Consider the following 8,469-nt stretch of genomic DNA (forward strand, 5'->3'; position numbering starts at 1 on the left):
CCTTCATTTCTCTGGAGTTGACTCCATGGGTTTTAGGGATGCTGGTTAAAGACCTGGGGCCTCATTTATAAAACATTGCGTAGGATCCATACTAAAAGTTTGACTACGCCGAAAATCTGAAATAGGCATACGCCAAAAAATATTTTGATTTATAAAACTGTGCGTACGCACAGCTGCATGCAAATTCCCTTTATAAATCACACACCAGCTGGAAGATTGTGCAGGTGGATCCACCTCACATCCCGCCCACAACACACCCACATTTTACCATGAATGGTCAATGCAAACTAACTCATGAATGTATCTGTATCTACTGATCCACGGCATTTTACACTCAGTCATGGCAGAAAAAAGAAAACAAAATTTTACAGAGACCGAAATAAAGGTGCTTGTGGATGAGGTGGAGACCAGGAAGAGTGTTTCGTTTAGTGGTCATAGAAGCTGCATCACGAACAAAAGAAAAGGCACAGAGTGGTAGCACGTTGTCACCTGTTAACAGTGTGAGTGCCACAGAGAGAACTGTGGCAGAGGTGAAAAAGAAATGGTTGGATTTGAAGGTGGAGGCCAAGAAGAGAGTGGCATCCCATCGCCAAAGCGTCTCTGCTACAGATGGGGGTAGGGGCAAACCCAAGCCCACACCGCTGGACAGCAGGATAGCATCCATCCTCGGGATGTCCAGCATGTGTAGAATCGTGTCAGAGAAGGAAAGAGACACCGATTTGGCAGAGCCCACAGAGGAGACCGGTAAAGTACAGTTTTATCTGTTTATTAAATGCATTAAATATTTAAATGGACTTGTAAAACAAGCAGTGGACTGATGTTTTTTGTCCTCAGTCACTCCAGAGTCGGAAACGCTGGCTGACGAGGAGGTTCCCACCACAGCACGTCCTGTCACTGTGGATGAAGGCCTGGCTGTTCCCAGTACATTCCGAGACCATGGCACACCCAGAAGTGGTCGGGTCCTGACAGACAGAGTCCTACAAACACAAAGGGACACCATCGGTGCCATAAATGAAGTGCGGGATGAGCTTCAGCAAATACGCACAGTAATGCACAACATGTGTGAGGTCCTGTCTGACATTGCCGCCTCTATTAAAGATCTTGTTAAAAAATGAAACTTACTTTCAAGCTTATTCTAAACTTTGCATAACATCCTCATGGAGCCTTGCTCCGTGTTGGAACTCCTCATGTCGGGTAGGTGGTTGTGGGTCGGGGTCCTCGTGGTGTGGGAGAGGGAGGCCAGGTGGGAGAGGAATGGCATTCCTCAGAGCGACATTGTGGAGAACGCCACATGCCCTGATGATTTTATACACCTTCTTGGGGTGATATAGCAGTCTGTCCCCCAAAGCATCCAAAACCCTCCACCGTCCTTTGAGGAGGCCAATGGCTCACTCCACAATCAAGCGCACACGAGAGTGTGCCACCTTAAAACGCTCCTCCTCTGCGCTCTGCAGGTTAGTGAAAGGCAGCTCCCTTTCTGCTCTTACCTTACTCACTAAACTCAAGTGGAGGACTCGAGTAGTTGACGTTTCCTGCTGCAACCTTCTCTTTTTCAGCTTTCTTCCACGTCCGATCACTCCAGACCCGGTTTTTGTTGACATTTTTGACCCTTTTTCCAAGCTTTAACCAATCCGAGAACATGAAGTACATCATCGACATCGGCGGTGTAAACGAGGGAAAACCACCCTCACCAACCACCTGATCAAGAACCTGCCCAACTGCTGCGTGGTCCATCAGGATGACTTCTTCAAGGCCCAACATCAGATTAAAGTTGGTAAAGATGGCTTTAAGCAGTACGATGTCATCACTGCTCTGGACATGGACGCCATGATGAGTAGGATCTACGCGTGGCTGGAGAACCCCATGAAGTTTGAGAAGTCTCATGGCGTTAATAACACCCTGGACACAGAGATCGTCCTGAAGTCCGACCACAAGGAGGAGGAGACTCACATCCTCATTGTGGAGGGCTTCCTGCTTTACACCTACAGGCCTTTGATCGACGTGTTAAACCAACGTTACTTTATTTCCATCCCATATGAAGAATACAAAAAGAGGAGGTGCTCTAGGAAGTACACGGAGCCAGACCCCTCCAGCCTGTTCGATGGCCACATATGGACCATGGACCTGCAACACAAGAACATCTGCTCATTGTGAAAGATTCTTGAGAGCAGCTTTTTGTGATTTCTATGCAGAACAGGATGTTTGCTGAGCTGTGCCATATTAAATGACTTAAGAATATGGAGTATTGTTACTGTTTATTATTGTTCTCAGATTTACTAGTAAATGTATAGAGTGCTACTTACTGTATTTTATTGTATTTTAAAATTTTCATTACTGCACAGAACATTTGAGATTATTTTACCACAGATCAAGGGTACAGATTGTTGTTGTTAACTGTGTACTGGGTAGTACTCATTTTGATTTAGACTGATTCATATACAGAACCCTATGATGTTTATGGTATACAGCTGAAAACTAGTTGCTAAAAGCACAGAATATTATTTCTTATTTTTGGTGTGATAATTGTCAGTAAACATTCTTAGAAGTGGAAAATGACAGGATTGCTTATAGTGCTGTTCTTGCATTATATTTGTCACTAAATTGCCCTCAGGATACTGTCATTGAGCTTACCAGTTTTACATAACAGGAAGATGCTGCAGCTCATGATGCTGTAATTCACATAAACAAGGAAACAAGTCCAAAATGAAAAGATCATATACAGCTTTCCTATTGGGTTAAAGAGCCAAAAAAAAGAAAAAGAAAAATACTTTGTAAAAGCGAGATGTCGATAGCAGCTTTCATTTTTTCTTACAACTTTTCAGTGCCCCCCCAAAAAAATATTTGTTGTACTCCCTTGTGTCCCCCCACTAAAATTAATCTAGATCCGCCCCTGGAGAGCAGAGTCTAATCAGGGACTGATTAAGAGCAGGCGTAAACGAACCGTGACGTCACCCGTTGGTGTCAACGCCGAGAAAATGAAGCCCGGATTTTGCTACTTCCTGGTCGCCGTTTTGGATTTTTTGGAGCCAGTGACGTAAAAAGCGTCATCAAACAGACTGGACTGGAGAGCAACTAGGGGCAGGATTGGCTGAGGACTCTCTTATCCCGCCCACGTTTTACCTCAGAGGCTTCTGTTGCTGTCTATCAAGTATAGCCACGTCCCCTGGCTCTGCCAACTTTAACGATTTATTTAAAATTCAGTATTGATTTATTTTAAGATCGGCCACCTGATCTCTCATTTTGACCATGAAAACTAACGGGAAAAAAATCCTGAGCTGTAGAAAATCAGTCTATCAAATTTTATTTTTTCCAAAAATGAATTGGGGTCTATGGAGCAAAAGCTTTTTGGAGCCAACCCTAGCAGACGGCGGGATATTGCAAGTTTTTGACACTTCCGGGTTGTCTTCAATTCTGGAGCCAGATGCTACGTCCACTATATATACAGTCTATGATTAAGAGGCAGCAGCTCAACAGCAGAAACCTGAACCACAAGTTAGGGATGAGACAGATGAAGACGATTCGGTTGAAAATTTTGATTACTGTGCTCACCTTCAGTCACAGGATGTACATACATACATTCCAGTGTTGTAAAGAATAGTGTTGGAGATTTGCCCTTTAACTCATGTTCTCATATTTGTGAAATCTAAGTTGTGATGGAACTGTTTCCTTGCAGAGGAAAAAGAGATGATAGTGTTATTAGAAAGTGCAACACTTTATTTTATTTTTTTAAATTTAAAATTACATATTTTTATTTATTCTTTTGTTTCATTTTTAAGGTTTAGATATCTGTGAATACTTATTTGAACAGAATATGGATTCTGATATTGTTGTGAAGAATAATGTGGGAGATGTGCACTCATGTTGGAATAAATCCACATTGTGAAGCAACCCTTACCTGCACTGAATCAGAAATATTTTAGAAGAATACACTGAATTACAAGGCTTTACAGAACAGTGCGCTATTGTAGACCTAATATGTAAGGTTATAATTACATGATTTTAATCATCATAGGTCGTGATCTAAAGTGGGCTGGTCTGAGGCATGAAACTCCAGGGCTAAAAATGAGTCCCACTCATATGCAGTTGCTGTGGGCATTTTTGATGTGTAGACCCACAAGTCAGGTTGTTGGCTGACCATGAGACTCACTCAGTGTAACTACTGTGTCCTCTGGGGTCGAGGATAACTCATATCTGTTGTGGCTGCTCTGTTGGAGGGTAAAGTGTCATCTTCTTCTGGTACCGGTGAGGTGACAGATTTTTGCTCATTTGATGGAGCACTGGTGTCTTCCTTGAACTGACACTGTTCATAGTAATATGCTGATATGCAGCAATGCAGTTTTTCAGCCACTAGATGGCAATGCATGACTGTCAAATAGCAACTGGCACGTGAACAACCTGTGAACATCATTTCCTCTATTTAAATTATTTTATCCCCAACTTTATCGCTTTTCAGCACTGAATCATGGCGAATTTAATGTCTTTCTTTACAAAAAAAATCTCACAAACACGGATTTCTTCATGTCAAAATGAAAAACATTTTCTGAATGTGACTCACCTGATTTGTCACAGTTGGTACGAGAAGTCACACATTTAACGAAATCATCATCTGAGTGCAGCTAATGTATATCAAATTATTATAGTGCAAAGAGACCTGTGAGTCAGTACCTGTGACTGTAACTAAACCATAAAGACAAAAGAACAGTCCAAGCAGCTCAGTGAAAAGGTTTTTGAAAAGCATAAGTCAGGAGATGGATACAGGGAAATTTCCAAGCTGCCAGATATCTCTTGGAGGACAGTTAAATGTGTCATTAAAAAATGGAAAGAATACAGTACATGTGTAAATCTGTCTAGAGCAGGTCATCCTCAAAAATTGAGTTACCATGTAAGAAAGAGACTGGGACTCAGTCAGACACCTAGGGATTATCTAAAAGAGTTACAAGCTTAAGCTGCAGAGCTGAAAAGAGAAAACTACGATTGAAAAAAGCTTACATTAAATCTCAACTCGAGCCCTCCAAAAGGTATGTGGGAGACTCTAATGTCAAGTGGTGGACACGTCCTAGATCTGATGTAACCGAAATTGGGCTTTTTGGCCATCAGACTAGACAGTATGTTTGACAAACACCAAACACTGACATCATCTTCACCGTGAAGCATGGTGGAGGCAGCATCATTATGTGGGGTGCGTCCTGGCAGCAGGACTTGGAAGACTTATAAAGGTGAAGGGAAATGACTGCAGGAAAGTATGTAGACGTCCTGGAGGACAACCTGATGCAAGAGAACTAGATTTGTTTTCCACCAAGGCAATGACCCCAAGCATCCACCCAACTGTGAATGGACTTGAAAAGGGCTCTTCACTCACAATCCCCATTCAACCTGTCAGAGCTTGAGCAGTTTTTCAAAGAAGAATCAGGTAAAGTTGCAGTTTCCAGATGTGCAAAGCCGATTTAGACATAATCACTCAGGTCAAATTCTGGCCGAAAGTGGACCTGTTGAATTCTAACTCGAGGCTGAATACTTTTGCAATCACTTGTTTTGTGTTTTATATTTCTGAGTAATTGGCATTGCTTTGTTCAATATGTTTTCACTTTGACATAAAAAAGGTTTTTTTTGTTTGTTTTCTTGTTTTTTTGTAAATTCTTGTCAAAATGTTTTAGAATGCCCTTATGTAACAGGGTCGATTACACATTAATATATGTGTGTGTATATGGAATACAGTATATTATACTTTAGTTATTGTGATAATTACACAAAATCTGTGTCTGTGGATTTGTTTTGTTTGTTTTTGTTTCAGTTAATGCCTGACTAGTTGAGCCTCCTTGTCAGTAAGCGGAACTTTAGTTCGGTTTGTATTACTACAGCCACATTCTATGTAACACTGCCCTCTATATATATCCCCTTTTGTCATGAATCTCTGTGGGAGAGGTAAGCGGTTTTGCTGTCCAGTGAAATTCCTGTTCTAGCAAGCTAAAACTTGTCACAAGATGCTTACTTTGTTGTCATTTGATCTGTGTAGGGGCATGTGTTGTGGCGATCACTGACAGGAGGATTTTCTGTTAATATTTTCATGTCAGGATCCGGAAAATAAATGGAGACTGCCTCCAAAAAGATGCACGCCTGAGTCTTTCATCACACAACGCAGAGACAGAAACAAACCGGTCACACTTATTTCTCCATTTTTTAACATGGAAATTCAAATAATTCAAGTCCAATGGCACAAAGATAAGTGGTAAGGTAAGGTTACCTGAAACTGAAAAACAATGAACATTTTAGAATTATGCAAACGGCCTTTTTCAGGGAACAAGAAATGGGTTAACAACTTGAAACTGTTCTGCAGCAATGGAGGTTGATGAAGCCTTGAAAATTGGTGCCATGAAATTGTACAGGTTACTTTTCTTGATTACTTATAACTCCTTTTGTCTGCATAAAAGTAATTTTGGAACACACCGTGGCACCACACCCTCAAGATCATTATTTGAACAGTACTGTGCTGCAGACAGTAGTGTGTTGGTGTAAAAATGGCAAGGAAATTAACAATAGATAAGAGGCAGACCATCATAACACTTAAAAATGTAGGTCTTTCCAACAGAGAAATTGTGAAGAAAGTCAAGGTGTCAGTGAGTACAGTTTTCTTCACCATCAAAAGAGGACTGAAAGACCGAATGCACTGTTGAATTAGAAGACAAGTTTCTGAGAGTCAGCAGCTTTATAGTGGTCGTAGTAAGAAGTCTCAGTTTTAACTGTGAAGAGAAGACTTAAATTTGCGGGTTTGACAGGTGGAGTTGCAACAATAAAGCCATTGCTAACACGTTAGAATAAGAAAAAGAGGCTTGCCTGGACCATGAAACACCACCAATGGACTACTGAAGACTCGAAGAAGGTATTATGGACTGATGAATTAAAGTTTGAAATCTTTGGTTTATCGCACAGGATTTCTGTACGCTGTTGAGTAGGAGAAAGGATGGTTCCTCAGTGTGGGATATGAACTGTCAAACAATGAGGAGGAAGCGTCACGGTCTGGGGCTGCTTTGCTGGATCCAGGGTCGTTGATTTGTACAGAGTGAGAGGAACCCTGAACTCAAACAGCTACCACAGCATTCTGCAGCGCCATGCAGTACCCCTTGGCATGTGCCGAATTGGTCAGTGGAACATCCTACACCAAACTAATGACCCAAAACATAAGTCCAAACTATGCCAGAACTACCTTAGGAAAAAAGAACAAGCTGGTAAGATTGAAAACATGGAGTGGCAGCACAGTCTCCAGACTTACAACCCTGGTTTTGTGATGAATTGGACAGAAGAGTGAAAACAAAGTAACCTACAAGTGTCACACATTTATGGGAACTTCTGCAACAATGTTGGGAAGAACTTTCTGAAGAATATTTGATTTCCATTCCTAAAAGAATGCCACGAGTGTGTTCAGCTGTTTTATCTGCCAAAGGTGGCTACTTTGACGAGTCAAAAGTTTACAATACATTTTTGTTTCTAAGTTTTTTTGTAAAAAATTGTATTTATTTGTTCTATGCTTTCATTTCAGAGTACATTGAAAAATTAACATGCATAATTTTCAATAAAAAAATTAAAAGTTGATGCATTCTAAAACTATTGACTGCTAGTGTATATAATGTATATGCTGTGCAACAACACTGCCATTCAAAAGTTTAGAGTCAAGTAGAAATGTCCTTATTTTTGAAAGAAAATTTTCAATGACAAAACATTAAAGTAATCACAAATACTGTCTAGACATTGTTAATGCGCTAAATGACTATTCTAGCTGGAAATGACTGATTTTTAATGAAATATCAACATAGGGATACAGAAGCCCATTTCCAGCAACCACCGCTCCTGTGTTCTAATGCTACATTGCGTTAGCTAATGGTGTTGAAAGGCTAATTGATGATTAGAAAACCCTTGTGCAATTATGTTAGCACATGAATAAAAGTGTGAGTTTTCATGGAAAACATGAAATTGCCTGGATGACCCCAAACCTTTGAATGACAGTGTATGTGTACATGACAAAAACAATGTGACATCTGACACTTTCACGTAGTTCTGATCCATGTATGTATCACAAAGCTGATTAGTATTTCTGATGGAAACTTGAGACACTGATATTCGTATAACAGGTAAACAATGGCTGCATGTTAATTTACTTGAACAAGCGCCTGATGAATTTGATGGGTCGATTAGATTACAAATGATCATCAGACACACTTCAGACACTTGTTCAAGTAAATCAGCTTGCAGCCATTGTTCACCTGTTATAAATATGTCTGTATCTCAAGTTTCCATCAGGATTACTAATAGGCGTTGTGATATTAAGAGATGTGGCATGAGAACGAAATGAAAGTGTCAGAAGTCAAATTGTTCTTCTAAACAAAGACAGATTTTCTCAGTGTCAATTCATGGTTATGGGAGATTGCTAAGGAGGCAGTGTGTTGCACTCTAAAACACTTTGTGGAAACTAGAACA

General features: G+C 40.6%; 1 pseudogene; it reads left to right on the top strand.

Moving 5' to 3' along the window:
* Positions 1–1,639: 1,639 nt before the first annotated feature.
* On the top strand, positions 1,640–2,154 carry LOC127531688 (nicotinamide riboside kinase 2-like; annotated as a pseudogene).
* Positions 2,155–8,469: the final 6,315 nt, after the last annotated feature.

Source organism: Acanthochromis polyacanthus, chromosome 21, assembly GCF_021347895.1.
Source record: "Acanthochromis polyacanthus isolate Apoly-LR-REF ecotype Palm Island chromosome 21, KAUST_Apoly_ChrSc, whole genome shotgun sequence".
Lineage (NCBI taxonomy): Eukaryota > Metazoa > Chordata > Actinopteri > Pomacentridae > Acanthochromis > Acanthochromis polyacanthus.